This window comes from Dryobates pubescens, chromosome 17, assembly GCF_014839835.1.
Source record: "Dryobates pubescens isolate bDryPub1 chromosome 17, bDryPub1.pri, whole genome shotgun sequence".
Lineage (NCBI taxonomy): Eukaryota > Metazoa > Chordata > Aves > Piciformes > Picidae > Dryobates > Dryobates pubescens.
Window position 1 is genome coordinate 23288555 of NC_071628.1, and position 15738 is coordinate 23304292.

The 15738-nt window shown below is 52.0% G+C and overlaps 1 protein-coding gene across 1 annotated transcript in view; it reads right to left on the reverse strand.

Annotated features, from left to right (window-relative positions):
* NEO1 (neogenin 1) overlaps positions 1-15738 on the reverse strand; it is a 326802-nt gene that overhangs the window by 99168 nt on the left and 211896 nt on the right. The window lies entirely within an intron of this gene.

Genomic DNA, 15738 nt, shown 5'->3' on the forward strand with positions numbered 1-15738 from the left:
TGAATACTAAAGGCAGAGGAAATGCCTTTGCTAGTTGTTTAGTCAAACTAAAGCTAAACCTGACAGACTGAGAGAGCTGGGGTTGCTCAGTGTGGAGAAAAGAAGGCTCCCAGGAGGCCTAATTGTGGCCTTCCAGGATCTGCAGGGGGCTGCAAGAAAGCTGGGGAGGGACTTGTGAGGGTGTCAGGGAGGGATAGGACTGGGGGGGATGGAGCAGCACTAGAAGTGGGGAGATTGAGATTGGCTGTGAGGAAGAAGTTGTTCCCCAGGAGGGTGGTGAGAGCCTGGCACAGGCTGCCCAGGGAGGTGGTGGAAGCCTCCTGCCTGGAGGTGTTTGCAGCCAGGCTGGAGGTGGCTGTGAGCAACCTGCTGTGGTGTGAGGTGTCCCTGCCCATGGCAGGGGGGTTGGGACTGCCTGAGCCTTGAGGTCCCTTCCAACCCTGACAGTTCTATGATCCTATGATATTCTCCAGCTAAACAAGAAAACACCAAAGCCACTGAGCCCCAGCACTGGATACAATAACTCTGTCCTACAGCTGCTGTTCCTCACCCTGATCAGTTTTATTTCCACCCATAGGCAGAAGCCACAGGTAGGCTAAGGAAGAATCAGCTGCCACCCACCAGCTGTAGCTGGTCCTCAGAGATTAGAATAGAACAGAATAGAATAGAACAGAACAGAGCAGAATAGAATAGAATAGACCAGATTGGAAGAAACCTTCAAGATCATCGTGTCCAACCTACCATCCAACACCACCTAATTCAGTCACATTCAGTCACACCGAATGCAGCCACATTTGCTCAGTGCTGCTTCAGAGCTGCTCAAGCTCTGGTTTCTGGTAACAACCATGGCTGCAGTAAGGCAGGAACCAAGCTGCCAGAGGCAACAGCTACAGACAATAGAGGAGGATAAACAGCAAATTAAATGGGTGGATTTGGTTAAGAGATACTATGATACGCGTAGGAGATTATTATGACAGGTGCTGCTTTGATTTGCCTTTCTGCTGGCCAAGAGACTTTCATTACACCCAGAAACTTCAGTGGGAATTCAGGATAACCCAAAAGAGAATAGGCCTGGTGAGCAGTAGAAGGAACTGGATTGTTTAGCCTGAAGAAGAGCCTGAGAGGAGACCTCATTGCTCTCTACAGCTACCTGAAAGGAGGTTGGAGTGAGGCTGGTCTCCCAAGTAACTGCAATAGGAGAAGAAGAAACAGCCTCAGGCTGTGTCAGGGGAAGTTTAGGTTGGAGTTTGGGAGCACTTTCATCACTGAGAGAGTGGTAAGGCATGGGAACAGGATGCCTGGGGAGGTGATGGAGTCACCATCCCTGGAGGTGTTTTAAACATCAGTAGGTGTGGTACTTTGGCACATGGTTTAATGGCCATGGTGGTCTTAGGTCATTGGTTGGAATTGATGACCTTTAGAGGCCTTTTCCAACCAAAACAACTCCCTGATTCCATGGTCTAGTGATCATGCAGGTGTCTTGCAGAAGGCTGGACTTGAAGATCTTAAGAGGTCATTTCCAACCTTAATGATCCCCTGAGACAGAACAAGACTCAGAGCCTTTGAGCTGATTTCACACTTATTGTCTGGTGTAGACACATCATTCCACTTCTGCTGTGGTGCAATAAAACACAGAATAAACACAGCTGAGGCCAGAAAACAGAGAGTAATGTGTCAAAGGGTTCCCAAAGTCCATCCAGGCTCTTGGCTCACACAGCTTCTTGCTCACCTCCACGCCTCATTTGATTACAACCTGACAGATCACTTCTTTAAACACAACTGCCTCTCAGCCATGACTTTCCCTCATGAAACCCCCAAGGAAACAGGTGGCCCAGCCCAAGTGTTTCAGAGTGTAAGGGAATAAGCAGCAGCCACCATAACCTGCATTTGTGCTGAGCAGACTCAAATTTAAGCCCTGGTGCAGACGAGCTGCTGTGAATTCCTTCAGGAGGCTCTGAATTTCTTTGCCAAGTCAACTGGAAATGCAGTCATAAAATAAGGACTGAAAACTAATAAGCACAATCAAAGCATCCTATCAATTTTGTTATGCCTCCCTGCAATTCACCACACGCTGGCAAACATTAATCTAGTGCTAATTTAATCTAAATTAGAGCTATTTATTTCAACCACACACCAACCTTAACCACCAGCAGTCTGCTGCATGCAGGAGATGGGAAGCATTGAGATCCCAGCTTCAGCAAGTTGACATTCAGGAAGTCTGGAGATCTACTTGGGTTTAGTTTCAGCAGTTGGGAGTTTTCTAGAGGAATCTTTAGAAGCAGGGGCCACGAGGAGGGAACAAATGAAGGCCATTGTTTAAAAAAGGATGAGTCAAGAAATGAACCTAACTAAATGAAAAGAGCTCTCTGCCCACTGGAACAGCCATCAGTGCTGGGGCCAGCTCTGGAGTGCTCAGCACAGCACAGACAGGGACTTGTTGCAGCAGGGCCAGAGGAGGCCACAGCAATGCTGGGAGGGCTGGAAGCCCTCTGCTGTTAGGCCAGGCTGAGAGAGCTGGGCTTGGTCAGCTTGGAGAAGAGAAGGTTCCAGGGAAGCCTGGTGGCCTTTCAGTGTTTCAAGGAGTGATCAGAAACCTGGGGACAGACTTTTGAGCAGGGCCTGCTGTGACAGGTCAAGGGGGGATGGTTTGAACTAAACAAGGGCAATTCAGACTGGAGAGAAGGAAGAATTTCATGCTGAGGCTGGTGAGACCCTGTCCCAGGTAGGTGGTAGATGCCTCATCCCTGGAATCATTCCAGGTCAGGCTGTTAGGGGCTCTGAGCAACCTGCTCTAGCTGCAGATGTCCCTGCTGACTGCTGGGGACTAGATCATAGAATGCTAGGGGTTGGAAGGGACCTCCAGGGATCGTTTAGTCCAGCCACCCTGCGAAGCAGGATCACTTTGGGCAGGTCACACAGGAATGCATCCAGGAGGGTTTTGAAGATCTCTAGAGGAGGAGGCTCCACACCCTCTCTGGGCAGCCTGCTCCAGGGCTCCAGCACTCTCACAGTAAAGAAGTTTCTCCTCATGCTGAGGTAGAACTCCTGGGTTCCCACCTGTACCTGGTGTTCCTTGTCCCATCACTGGACACCACTGGACACCCACCCCCTTGCCCTATCGCTGAGAAGAGCCTGGCTCCATCCTTCTGACAGCCACCCTTCAGCTATTTGCAGACACTGACAGATGACCTTTAAATGCCCATTTCAACCCAGGCCATGCTATGCCTAGAAATACAAATGCTGACTTTCTCTGAGGCCTGAGGCAAAGGAAACTAAAATCCAAAGTAACTGCCCCTTCCCCCCCCCCAAGCCTCTTTCAGCCCTGGAGAGGAGCACACACTGTTGTGTTTACAGGAAAGCAGCCACAGAGTGTACACAACCAGGAACAAAACACTCTCAGAGCTTGGCTTGGGTTTCACAAAACGCTGTTTGAAGTCAGGTTGTGATTTCAGATGCTGTTTATGTTCCTAAACCACAGCTCTCCACACGAGACTGCCAAGCTGTTCACCCATCACTCAGATGGAGCCTGTTTGGTACCACCAGACAGCGACTGAGGCGGCAAGGATGAGAAAGCTTTCTCCTGCGTGGATCAAAAGCAGCGTCAGGATGTGCTGAAGCCTTCACTGTGCCACCAGCACTGAGGTCCTGGTGGTTCCATTCCCTGCTCAGAATTGTAGCACCCACAGCACCTGAGAATTCTCCCCTTCCAACAGATGAGCACTTCTGGAAGCAATGTGTGTGTGCACACAGGAGAGCAGAGAGCTGCTGGGCACCTGCAGTGCTGGGAGATGGAACGACCTGGATTTAACTGCTCCAAGCAGAAGCATGGAATGGTTTGGGTTGAAAGGGACACTGAAAGCTCTTCCTAGTTTGATTTCCCTGTGGCCAGCTGGCTTTCTCTCCCTTCACCACAACCCTCTGGGCCCAGCCACTCGGCCAACATGTGTATACCCAGCATGGGACAAAGCAAAGAGATGTCTCAAGGGGAGGGAAAGTTTCCCTGCTAGCCTTGCTCTTAAATTAAGATACTCACTGTAGTGGATTTTCCATCCTCCTACTCTGGGATCTTCTCCCCTTGACAGACCTCACATCTCCCCATTTCCCACCTCCCTACTTATGGACCTTCTTCCCTTTAGAGACTACATCTCACATCTGCCCAGGTTTCCCTTTGCACAGACCTGCTGGCAGCTTCGTGACTGTTTCCTGCTCCTCCTGGGGGCCACCACTCATTTCTTCTCAGCACTTTTCCCTCTTCCCAGACAGTTTGAATTCCTGGTGGCAAGGCTTTGCAGCCTTATTATTCACTTTTTATCTGCAAATCATTTCCTCTCTGGTGGGCACTAAGACTTCTGGAAGCCACTCCTGTAAGCCCCAGGGACCTCTCCCACTTCCCCTTGTGTTAAGGCACAGCAAATTGCAGAGGACAGAAAGACCATGGAGACACTTCTGCATGAGTGAAGAAACAGAAGAGTCTTCAGGAGGAACCCAACAGAGTCCTCTTTTATCCAAGGAGCTTTTCCTCATCTTGCTCTGGCATTCCATACACAACACCCTGCAATGTCTCTTAAGTACTTCAAGAACTCCTTAGAATTCCAAGGGCTGAGAAAATATTTACTGTATTACCTTGACAACACCTCTCAACCTCCTTGAATTACAGCAGGGGGCTGCCCACAAGGTACTCTAACAAGAGAGAGCCTGAGAAGGTAACACTGGAGAGCTGTGAAATCATCCCAAGCAGGTCCTGAGGTGACCTTAGAGCTGGCTGCCACTGGGCTTGAACCAGAGCAGGGTAGAAGCTCTGTTTCTGTACCTTTTTTACACAGGGAAAAGATCCAAAAGTGCAACCAAGTGTTTCCAATTGGAGCACAAGCCTGCTAGTGCCAGCTTGGGGATTGCTTTCAGCAGGAGCCAAAACTTGTCAAACAGGACTTGTATTTGCCTCCTGCAGCAGAATGATGGAGCTCACAGACCTGGAAACCATGGAACAGTTCAGTGATCTTGCTTCAAAGGAGGCTTTTGACATGTTCAAAAGCAAGCAAAGATCCTCCAGATATGGCTGCTACAGAAAGTGGATTCACAGGCGGCTGGCAAATCAGACAAGGAATAGCTCTCAGTGCTTTGGTGTCAGAAAGCAGGCTGATGGGGAGCTGGGATGTGCAGGAGCAGCTCTGGAGTCCCATGGGATTCAGTTCACTTTTATTAACCCAGGTGATGGAGCAGGGCAAAGGCTCTTAGGGTGTAAACAGATGCAAATCCAGGGGGGCTGCCCACGCACCAAAGGGCACAGCTAGAATTCCAGAGAGTGCTGGCAAAGGGGAGAAACAGCCTGGGAACAGAGAAGGTTCAACACTCTGCAAGCGAAACAAAAAGGCTCTGAGGTTTGATGAATGAGAACTGGACATGCAGCTAGAGCTGGGAATGCTTTTGATCAGCACCAGTCCAGTGGAGCTGAAACAGCTTCCAAGAGTGGAGCCTGAGCCACTGAAACCTCCCTGTCTGGGCCAGCCTGAAGTAACCTCACACCACCAAGTGCCACTTGAATCAGAGACTCACAGAACAGCTCGGGTTGGAAAGGCCCTTTCAGATCACCAAGTCCAACCATTCTCTAACTACTGGTGCTAAACCACAGCCCTCAGCACCACCAAGGCTGGTGCTGAACCACAGCCCTCAGCACCACCAAGGCTGGTGCTGAACCACAGCCCTCAGCACCACATCTCTGCTGCTCTGGAACACTTCCAGGGATGGGGATTCAGCCACCTCCTCGAGGAGCCTGCTCCAGTGTTTGAGAAACCTTTGAGTAAAGAAGTTTCTTCTGAAGTCTGCTTCCCCTGCTGCAACTTGAGGTCTTTAAGACCATTGATTATTGTTCCTCCCTTGATTCATCTCAAAGTTCTACCTAATGAAGAAAAACCTGGATGTGAGAGTAACAGAGCCCTGCAGCAGGCTGCCTTAGTCAGGCCACCTCTGGAGAACTGGGCACAGCTCTGGGCTCCCCAGGAGACAAGGAACTGCTGGAGAGAGTCCAGTGGAGGCTACAAAGATGCTGAAGGGCCTGGAGCATCCCTGTGAGGAGGAAAGGCTGAAAGCCCTGGGGCTGTTAAGCCTGGAGAAGAACAGCCCCAGAGGGGCTCAGCAGGAGCTAAAGGGTGGGGGGCAAGAGGATGTGGCCAGACTCTTGTCAGTGGTGCCCAGGGACAGGACAAGGGGCAATGGAACTGAAGGTTCCAGCAGGTTCCATCTGAAGAGGAGGAGAAGCTTCTTTATTGTGAGGGTGCTGGAAGCCTGGAGCAGGCTGCCCAGGGAGGTTGTGGAGTCTCCTTTCCTGGAGAGATTCCAACCCCACCTGGACACTGTGATCCTGGGCAAGCTTCTGGGGGTGACCCTGCTGGAGCATGGGGGTCAGACTGGCTGATTTCTAGAGGCCCCATCCAGCCCCCACCACGCTGGATTCTGTGCAGTGCCCCACAGCTCTGCAACTCCACACTGATTCCCAGTTCCTCCTCCTGGTTTCCCCTGCTGGCAACATTAATTTGCATGCAGAATGTCCTGGCTTGGATCCCAATTATTTCTCATGACAAGCTTCAGTTTAAAGAACTGGGTCACAGAATGGGTTGGGTTGAAAGGTACCTTAAATATCATCCAGTTCCAACCCCTCTGCCATGGGCAAGGTCACCTCCCACCAGCCCAGGCTGCTCAAGGCCTCATCTAACCTGGCCTTGAAGACCTCCAGGGAGGAGGCAGCCACAAACTCCCTGGGCAACCTGTGCCAGTGTCTCCCCACCCTCACTGTAAAGAACTTCCAGGATAGTCCTACTACAAACCATCTTGGCCTGGGGTGCCGCTGGACTCCAGGAGCACGTTCAGGTCACAGGCTCACAGGATGTTAGGGGTAGGAAGTGACCTCTGGAGACCATTGAGTCCAACCCCACCTGCCAGAGAAGGACCACAGAATCTAGTAGAGGTTGGACAGGAGCACATCCAGACAGGGCTGGAAAGGCTCCAGAGAAGGAGACTCCACAGCCTCTCTGGGCAGCCTGCTCCAGGGCTCTGGGACCTCACAGTGAAGAAGTTCTTCCTCCTGTTGAGGTGGAGCACCTCCTGTGCTGGAGTTTCCATCCATTGCCCCTTGTCCTATTCCAAGGTGCAAGTGAGCAGAGCCTGTCCCCTCCCTCTTGACCCCCAGCCCTCAGATATTGATAAACATTGATTAAATCCCCTCTCAGCCTTCTCCTCTCCAGACTGAACAGCCCCAGGGCTCTCAGCCTCTCCTCGCAGGTCCTTCACCTGATGGTCTCAGCCCCACACACCTCACAAACACAACACAGCACTACCTCCTGCAGCATACAAGCACCAAAACCTCTTGCTGTGGAATCCTGAAGGTGAGACAGTGCTTCTCAAACCATGTTTTGAAGCTGTTCTGCAAATAATGTGGCATATTTGTTTACAGTCTAGGGTTTCTCTTCGTGCAGCATTCAAGAATCACTCTTTTTTCTTTTTTTGGTGCCTGAGGACTTGTCAAATGCCTATCAGATGGGGGTGACAGGGAACCATCTGCTTCCTCTCCCCCCCTCAAAGGCACCTCCCTTTCCTTCTTACCACCTGTTCTTTTTACAGTCCCCAAATGGCCATTCTGAGCACTGCCAGACCCACTGAAGGAGGCCAGGGCACAGGGCCTGCCTGAAGTCCCCTGTCTTGGCACTGCCATTTCCCATCCAGGAAGCAAAGCCCAAGGTATCCATAGAAGCACGGAATCAATGAGGTTGGAAAAGACCTCAGAGCTCAGCAAGTCCAACCTCTCACCCAACACCTCCTGACAACTAAAGCATGGCTCCAAGGGCCACATCCAATCCCCTCTTGAGCACCCCCAGGCATGGGGACTCCACCATCTCCCTGGGCAGCACAGCCCAAGGGCCAATCTCTCTTTCTAGGAAGAATTTCTTCCTCACCTCCAGCCTCAACCTCTCCTGGCACAGCTTGAGACTGTGTCCTCTTGTTCTGGGGCTGCTTGCCTGCCTGGCAGAAGAGCCCAAGCCCCAGCTGGCTCCAAGCTCCCTGCAGGGAGTTGCAGAGAGCAAGAAGGTCTCCCCTGAGCCTCCTCTTCTGCAGGCTAAGCAAGCCCAGCTCCCTCAGCCTCTCCTGCCAGGGCTGTGCTCCAGACCCCTCCCCAGCCTCCTTGCCCTTCTCTGGACACCTTCAAGTCTCTCAATATCCACTCTGAGGTTTTAGGAGAGCAGCACACAAATACTGCTGTAAAAGTGATATCAAGAAAGAGCTTTGCCTCTTCCTGGGCCATATTACTGTGTCTGGCCTGTGACTTAGGATGGTCAGAGCTGGACCCATGAGGATCTAATTCAGAACTGTTGGGGTTGGAAGAGACATTTGACCCCATCATGTCCAACCACTCACCTAGAACTTGCAATCCCACCACTGCCACTAAACCATGCCCCTCAGCACCACATCCATGTGTCTGTTAAACACTCCCAGGGATGAGGACTCAATCACCTCCCTGGGCTGCCAGGGCTGGAGGACCCTTTCTGTGATGAATTATTTTTCACTATCCAACCTGAACCTCCTCTGGCACAACTCAAAGATGTTTCCTCTTGTCCTGTCCCTTGTTGCATGTGAGAAGAGACCAGCCCCCACCTGGCTCCAGCCTCCTTTAGGGTAATGAGGTGTCCCCTCAGCCTCCTCTTCTGCACACCAAACTACCCCAGTTCCCTCAGCCACTCCTCATAAGAGTTGTATGCAAGGCTCTTCACCAGCTTAGCTGTCCTTCTTGGGGCATGCTCTAGCACCTCAGTGTCCTTCTTAGGAGTAAGGGGCTCATTTGAGGTTAAAAATGTTGATTTAGGATCATAGTATCAGTCAGGGTTGGAAGGGACCACAAGGATCAGCCAGTTCCAACCCCCCTGCCATGGGCAGGGACACCCCACACTAGATCAGGCTGCCCAGAGCCTCAGCCAGCCTGGGCTTAAACACCTCCAGGGACAGGGCCCCAAGCACCTCCCTGGACAACCCATTCCAGGGCTTCACCACTCTCATGGGGAAGGATAAAAAACCAAGGAGGTGGGGGCAGATTTTGAGCATGCTGGGAATTCATTCCCAAGGCACAACTAAGGTTCTTCCTTCTCATTGGGATATGCCTGTGGTGGCATTTGCAGGAGATACAGTGAGGGTGGGGAGACTCTGGCACAGGTTGCCCAGGGAGGTTGTGGATGTCCCCTGCCTGGAGGTGTTGAAGGCCAGGCTGGTTGAGGCCATGAGCAACCTGGGCTGGCAGGAGGTGTCCCTGCCCATGGCAGGGGCTTGGAACTGGGTGATCTTTAAGATCCCTTCCAAGCCAACCCATTCTATGAGTCGATGAAATAAGACAAGACCAAACCATCTTCTAAGCAAGGAGGCAAGGAGAGGAGCACTGAGACTGCCCAAGTGCAGAGGACTGTGGTGACTGAGCTACCTTCCTTGCTTCAGGAGCGTCTCAAATTCCCCCTACAAGGCAGAGCAGGCAGCAGCACCACAGTGCCAGCCACGCTCCCCAGGGCCCCTGGCTGCCAGGGGCAGGACACTACCTAAGATACAGTGGCACAATGGCAAATCCCAGTGGAGCTGGGAAGCAGATGGGATTCTGTTCAACTCTCTTGTTGAACTCCCCACCTGAAGTTAAGCAGAGGGAATACTGGCAGGAGAGGATTTAGCTCAGACCTGAAGCCTGCTCCCTCTCCTCCCCCTTTCAACCTTCTCAATCAGGAAGAGTTGTCCTACAAATCCCTTCTCTCAATGCCACAATTCCATTCTCTATTCCAGACAAAGGGAAGGTTGTGGACTCTGTACAGCCAACCCATTCCCAAGGAGAGGCTTTTTTAGAGTTATTAACAGAGCATTAAAGGATTTGAAAATAGAAAGCACTCCAAGAAGCCTTCAAATGACCCTGACTTGCTTGGCCAGGCAACTCTGGTTTAATACTTCCCACTCCTGCATATAGAATCAAGGAATCACAGAACTGATGTGGTTGGAAAAGACCTTTAAGGTCATCCAGTCCAACCATTCTCTAACTCTGCCAAGACTGGGGATGGACCATGGCCCTCAGCACCACATCTCTGCCTCTCTGAAACACCTCCAGGGCTGGGGATTCAACCATCTCCCCCTGGGCAGCCTGTGCCAGTGCTTCTCATGTCCAACCTAAACCTCCCCTGCTGCAGCTTGTGGCCATTTCCTCTTCTCCTGGCATTTTTCACTAGGGAAAAGAGACCAACACTCACCCCCCTCCAACTCTCAGGGAGCTGTAGAGAGCCAGAAGGTCTCCCCTCAGCCTCTCCCAGACTAAACCAGCCCAGCTCCCTCAGCTGCTCCTCCCCAGCCCTGTTCTCCAAACCCTTCACCACCTTTGTTGCCCTTCTCTGGACCAAACTCCAGCCCCTCAATGTCCTCCTTGCAGTGAGGGGCCCAAAACTGAACCCAGTGCTCCAGGTGTGGCCTCACCAGTCCCAGCAGAGGCAGACAGTGCTGCCCTGCTCCTGCTGCCCACACTGCAAGCTTTTCAGCACCCACCCCACATCCAACAGAGGCCAAGTCACAGAACCACAGAATCACCAAGGCTGGAAGAGACCTCAAAGATCCTCAGGTCCAACCTGTCACCACAGACCTCAGGATTAAACCCTGGCACCAAGTGCCACATCCAGTCCCCTCTTGAACCCCTCCAGGGATCAAGTCAAACACACTGAGCTCTGACCAGCAATTACATTAAGCTTATTCTAGCAGGTGAGACTCTGCCCTGGCCAGGCTGCCTCTGCACAAGGTAATCCACACATGGAAGCTGCCACCATGCAGAATGGTGAATCCCCAAGCTACTGCCAGCTGCAGGATCACAACCCCAGGTCCAAGGACAGAGAGCTTTGACTGGAGCAGATCATCACATTGGGTACTTCATGCTTCTAAATGATGCTGCCTTCTAAGGCTGAAGAAAACACAGCTGGGGCATTGGGCTCCCCAACCACCCAGCCACCCTGACAGCACACCTCCAGAAAGCTATGGATGGAACAGTGTCATTGGGCAGCCAAAGCAGGCTGGGACATTGCCATGTGAAGGGTTTGGATTGGAACAACTTAATGGCCCAAGCCAGCTAAGTTCTGACCTCAGATGTGAAGTGCAAGCAGTTTGCACAGAATGGTTTAGGTTGGAAGCACCTCAAGGATCAGCCAGTTCCAAACCCCCTCCACGGGCAGGGACACCTCCCAGCAGCACAGGCTGCTCAAGGCCTCATCCAGCCTAGCCTTCAATACCTCCAGGCAGGGGACATCCAGAACCTCCCTGGGTAACCTGTTCCAGTGTCTCCTCACCCTCACTGGGAAGAATTTCTTCCTAATTTCCAGTTTCAATCTCCCCTCTCCCAGCTTAAAGCCATTGCCCCTCATCCCACCACTATTTCATAGAATCACAGAATGGTCCAGGCTGGATGGGACCTCCAAAGGTCATCTAATCCAACCCTCCCTGCAGTAAGCAGGGGCATCCTCAAGGAACCTTTCTCTGCACACCTCCCTGCAAGCCTGAGTGACTCTGCCTTTTCCAGCTACTCAAACTCACCTCTGATGGCAGACAGCTCCCTCTTTTCCTTGCTGCCAACTAGCACAATGCAGTCCATGTACAGCTGCCCACACAACAGCCCTGCTCCATTTCCTCAGCACTGGCCCACGAAGCACTCACGTGGCCTCTCTGAGGAACTCCGGGAGGCTTGTGCTTTCCAACTGAAATTTCATTTATTAGCTATCAATTTGATATGATAAGCAAAGGGGCTAATGGGAAACAGCTTCTAAACAGCCAGATGTTTGCCAGTTCCATTGAGGAGGGAGAAACCAGAGGGGCAAGGGGAAGGGCACGCTGCTAAGTGGGGAGAAGGTCGATCAACACTGAAGAGTTTTTCATGGTGTGAGGTCTAGAAGAGGCAACACAGGTGTGGAATTGTGGCAGTGTGAGGCTAGGTGCCTTTAAGAACCACAAACTGCACACCTCCAGAGGATCTAGAGTGTCCAGGAGGTGGACTGGAAGATGTATTTCATACCCATAATTCCTGTGCCCCTATAAATCTGGCTGCAAAATCAATTTTGTCCTCCTTTTTTTCCCTCCTCCCTCTCTCCTCCCATGAAGGAGACCCAGGCTCTTATCTCCCTTGGCAGGAGAGGCCTGGTGTCAGCCTTGGTAATGCTACCAATTAGGCCTGGAGTGGCTTAATTGGGGCCTGGAGTTGCCAAGCTGAATTTTGTGCTGCGTTGCCAATGGAGCAGTATGGAGTGGAGAGAGGCTTGGCAGGGAGGGGACATGGAGGCTTGGGTCTGTGTGGCCTGGCCTGGCCTAAGGGGAGGTTTGGGTGAAGCTTTGGCTTAATGAGCTTCTGTGTGAAGCCCAGACCATGGAGTTTTGTGTATCATATGCTTTGTACTCTTGTATGCAGTTGCAAACAGCCTTTCCATTCAAGCTTCCCAATCCTATCCAGTCCTCTGTCTGAGTGTTATTCTTTTGCCCCCTCTGGAGCAAAAGACCAATCTGTCTGCTCAGTGAACCACAAGAGGAATGCAAACACCCAGCTTTCTGAAGGAAGGAGCAAACTGCTCAGAATCATAATCATGGAATTGTCAGGGTTGGAAGGGACCTCAAGGATCAGGCAGTCCCAACCCCCTGCCATGGGCAGGGACACCTCACACCACAGCAGGTTGCTCACAGCCACCTCCAGCCTGGCTGCAAACACCTCCAGGCAGGAGGCTTCCACCACCTCCCTGGGCAACCTGTGCCAGGCTCTCATCACCTTCATGGGGAACAACTTCTTCCTCACAGCCAATCTCAATCTCCCCACTTCCAATTTTGCTCCATCCCCTCCCCAGTCCTATCCCTCCCTGACAGAGGACTTGCCATGATACTTGCCCTGGAGGTTTCCTTTCCCTTGCAAACCTGCACCAAGCTCTCAGCTCTGGCTCCCAGGTGGGCAAGAGCTCCCTGCTGGGCAGCAAGCTTTGAGTTTGACCTGAGAGCACATCTGACATTTCAAAGCACGTTCTGCAGCTCTGATGCCATGCAGCTTGCCTCCAGTCTCTCACCACCCTCATGCTGAAGAACTTCTTCCTAACATCCAATCTGAATCTACCCACTTCTAGTGTTTTTTCCCCATTCCCCCCAGTCCTATCACTCCCTGACACCTGCAGAACAGGTCTGGGGAGGAGCAGCTGAGGGAACTGGTGTGGTCCAGCCACAGCTGTCATGAAAACACTGCTCCATACGAGGCCTTCACCCTCCTTGCCCCATTCCCTTCTCTGCCACTGCGAGGAGGCCTCCAGCAGCAAACATCTGTACTCCCTTTGCCTGTCTGCACCACTTTTCACACATCACAACTGAGACACAGCAGCACACCCACTCCTAATTGCACTGCTTGCTGTGCCACCACTCCACCCCACCACCAGCAGGGAGTCCTTCCAGCGATGTGCTCTGTGGTTATCTGTACCGCCGGAAGCGGCGGCTAGAGAAAGCGGCGGCGTGCCACGGGGAGGGCAGCAGCGCCATGGAGCACCACACCGCTTCAGGGCTGCAGCTTTACACCCCCAGTGAGACTCCACCAACACTCCATCCATAATCCTTTGGCAGCATGCAAAAGAAAAAGGACAGCATTATAAGGCAAAGTCCTTTAGGACACCAGGACAGGTTGCCAGAGCAGAGCAGGAAGGAGAGACCACTGGGCAAACAACAGAGGAGGGAAAGGAAGAAGAGGGAGCCCACAGGAACTAAAATAACAACAGTAAAAGTAATTTATAAACCACTCCTGGGAACTGGGGGGGGGGAGGAAAACACCAAGCTGGGCAGGGCTTCAACAGCCAAGGACAGGAATTATCCAGAATGTCTCCAATGTGGAAAATCTGGAATCATGCTTCCGCTGGGGAGATCTGGGAACTCATCAGGTGATTCGTGCAGGCAGCAGGAAGAAAATCACTTTTACTGATGTTTTCTGGCAGCCTGCTGACAGCAGGCCACTGCTGGATCCAGATGCCTAACACAGAGGGCTCTCATGGCATTAAAGCCTCTGAATCCAGGAGAGGCACCTTTCACTCCCCCAGTTCGTTGTGGAAAGTACCAGCAGCTCTTCAGCCAGCCCTGACCCGTCCCCACAGCCCAGGGAGCAGTCAGGAGGAGTTACAGAGCACAACCACTCTACAAAACCATCAGAAATGGAGGATCTCCCTCTTAAGGCACGCTCAGGACAGTTCACTCTCTGTGTGTTGAACACCAGACCCAGGCCCAACAGACTCCCAGCTGTTAAAACCACAAGCGTGAAGTTACATTGTGCCAGACACGAAATTGCTCCTCCTAAACCCTTTCCACCCCAATCCAGAAGAGATCAGAGTTGTGAGGCAGTATCCCCAACAGACAGGCAATACATAAGCCCCCAAAGTACAGGATTAGGTTCAACAGAGAGGCTGGTGGAGACAAAGCATGCAGTTGTCCTGGTTCACAGAGACCCCCAAGACCATCTGGTCCAACTGCCAAACCAGCACCACCAGGTCACCACCAAACCATCTCCCTCAGCACCACATCTCTCTGGCAGGGGCTGCTTTCTCAGATGGAGATTCACAAAATCTCAACATGGTGGAGGTGGGAAGGGACCTCTGGAGACCATCTTGTCCAGCCCCCTGCTGGGGTGAGGACACCTGGAGCAGGCTGCCCAGGATAATGTTCCAAGCTGCAATCCTGGGCATCCTAGAATCACCTGGGTTGGAAGTGGCCTCTAAAGGTCATCCAGTCCAACCCTCCCTGCAGTCAGCAGGGACATCCTCAATTAGGTCAGGTCACCCAGAGCCCTGTCCAGCCTGATGTGGGCAGACCTGCTTTGGCAGAGGGGATGGTCTCCAGAGGTCCCTTCTGTGCTGGGATTCTTTAGTGGTATGCAGCAAGTTCCTGCCTTGTTGAGGATCTTGGACTCTTGATTCCAAGAGCTGATCTCCAAAGGGAAGGCGTTCTTGGGAGGTGTGTATTCCCAAGTTTAAGTTGGATATTAGGAAGAATTCCTTCCCCCAAAGGCTTGTGGTGGTGTCCTCACCCCTGGAGGGGTTGGGGGGAGATGCAGATGTGATGCTTAGCAAGGAGATTTGGTGCTGGACTTGGCTGTGTCAGGTTGAAGGACCTTAAGCACCCTCCATGAGTGGCTGATTTTTAAGGGTCTTTTCCAACCCTTCCTGTGATTTGATTCCAGTCCAGAGTGTCTTGGGGGGGGGCTTCAAAGGGCCCAGCTGGCTCAGCTCTTGGACCCCACCTTGTGCTGTGTTTGCTGGAGCATTTTGATTTGCATTTTGTGCAAATTAGTGGGGATTTTTTTCCCCCTCTGACTCATCTCTCCCTCACCCCTGTCACTATTGCTTTTCTCCCCTCTGCTCTTACAATTACTTGTAAGAGGTGTGTGACCTGAAAGAGCAAAGCAAAAGCTGATGCCTTAACAATGCTGTTTGTGCTGCCTCTCTGTTTCCTGGAAGGTAACAGGTCTTCATTTGGAACACCAATTAAGTCTCTTTTAAGATCCAAACCATGCCATGCAGGACATGGCAAGAAGGTGAGCACCACTGGGGACCTTCCCAGACTGGAGCACACCACCAAGCATTTACCTTAAACTGCAGCTGGAACTCCAAAACATTCTGAGAGTTGCAGTTTGCAGAAATGCCAGAGGGAAAAAGAGGCTCCTGACACTGGAGTGACTTTGGTGTCAGATGT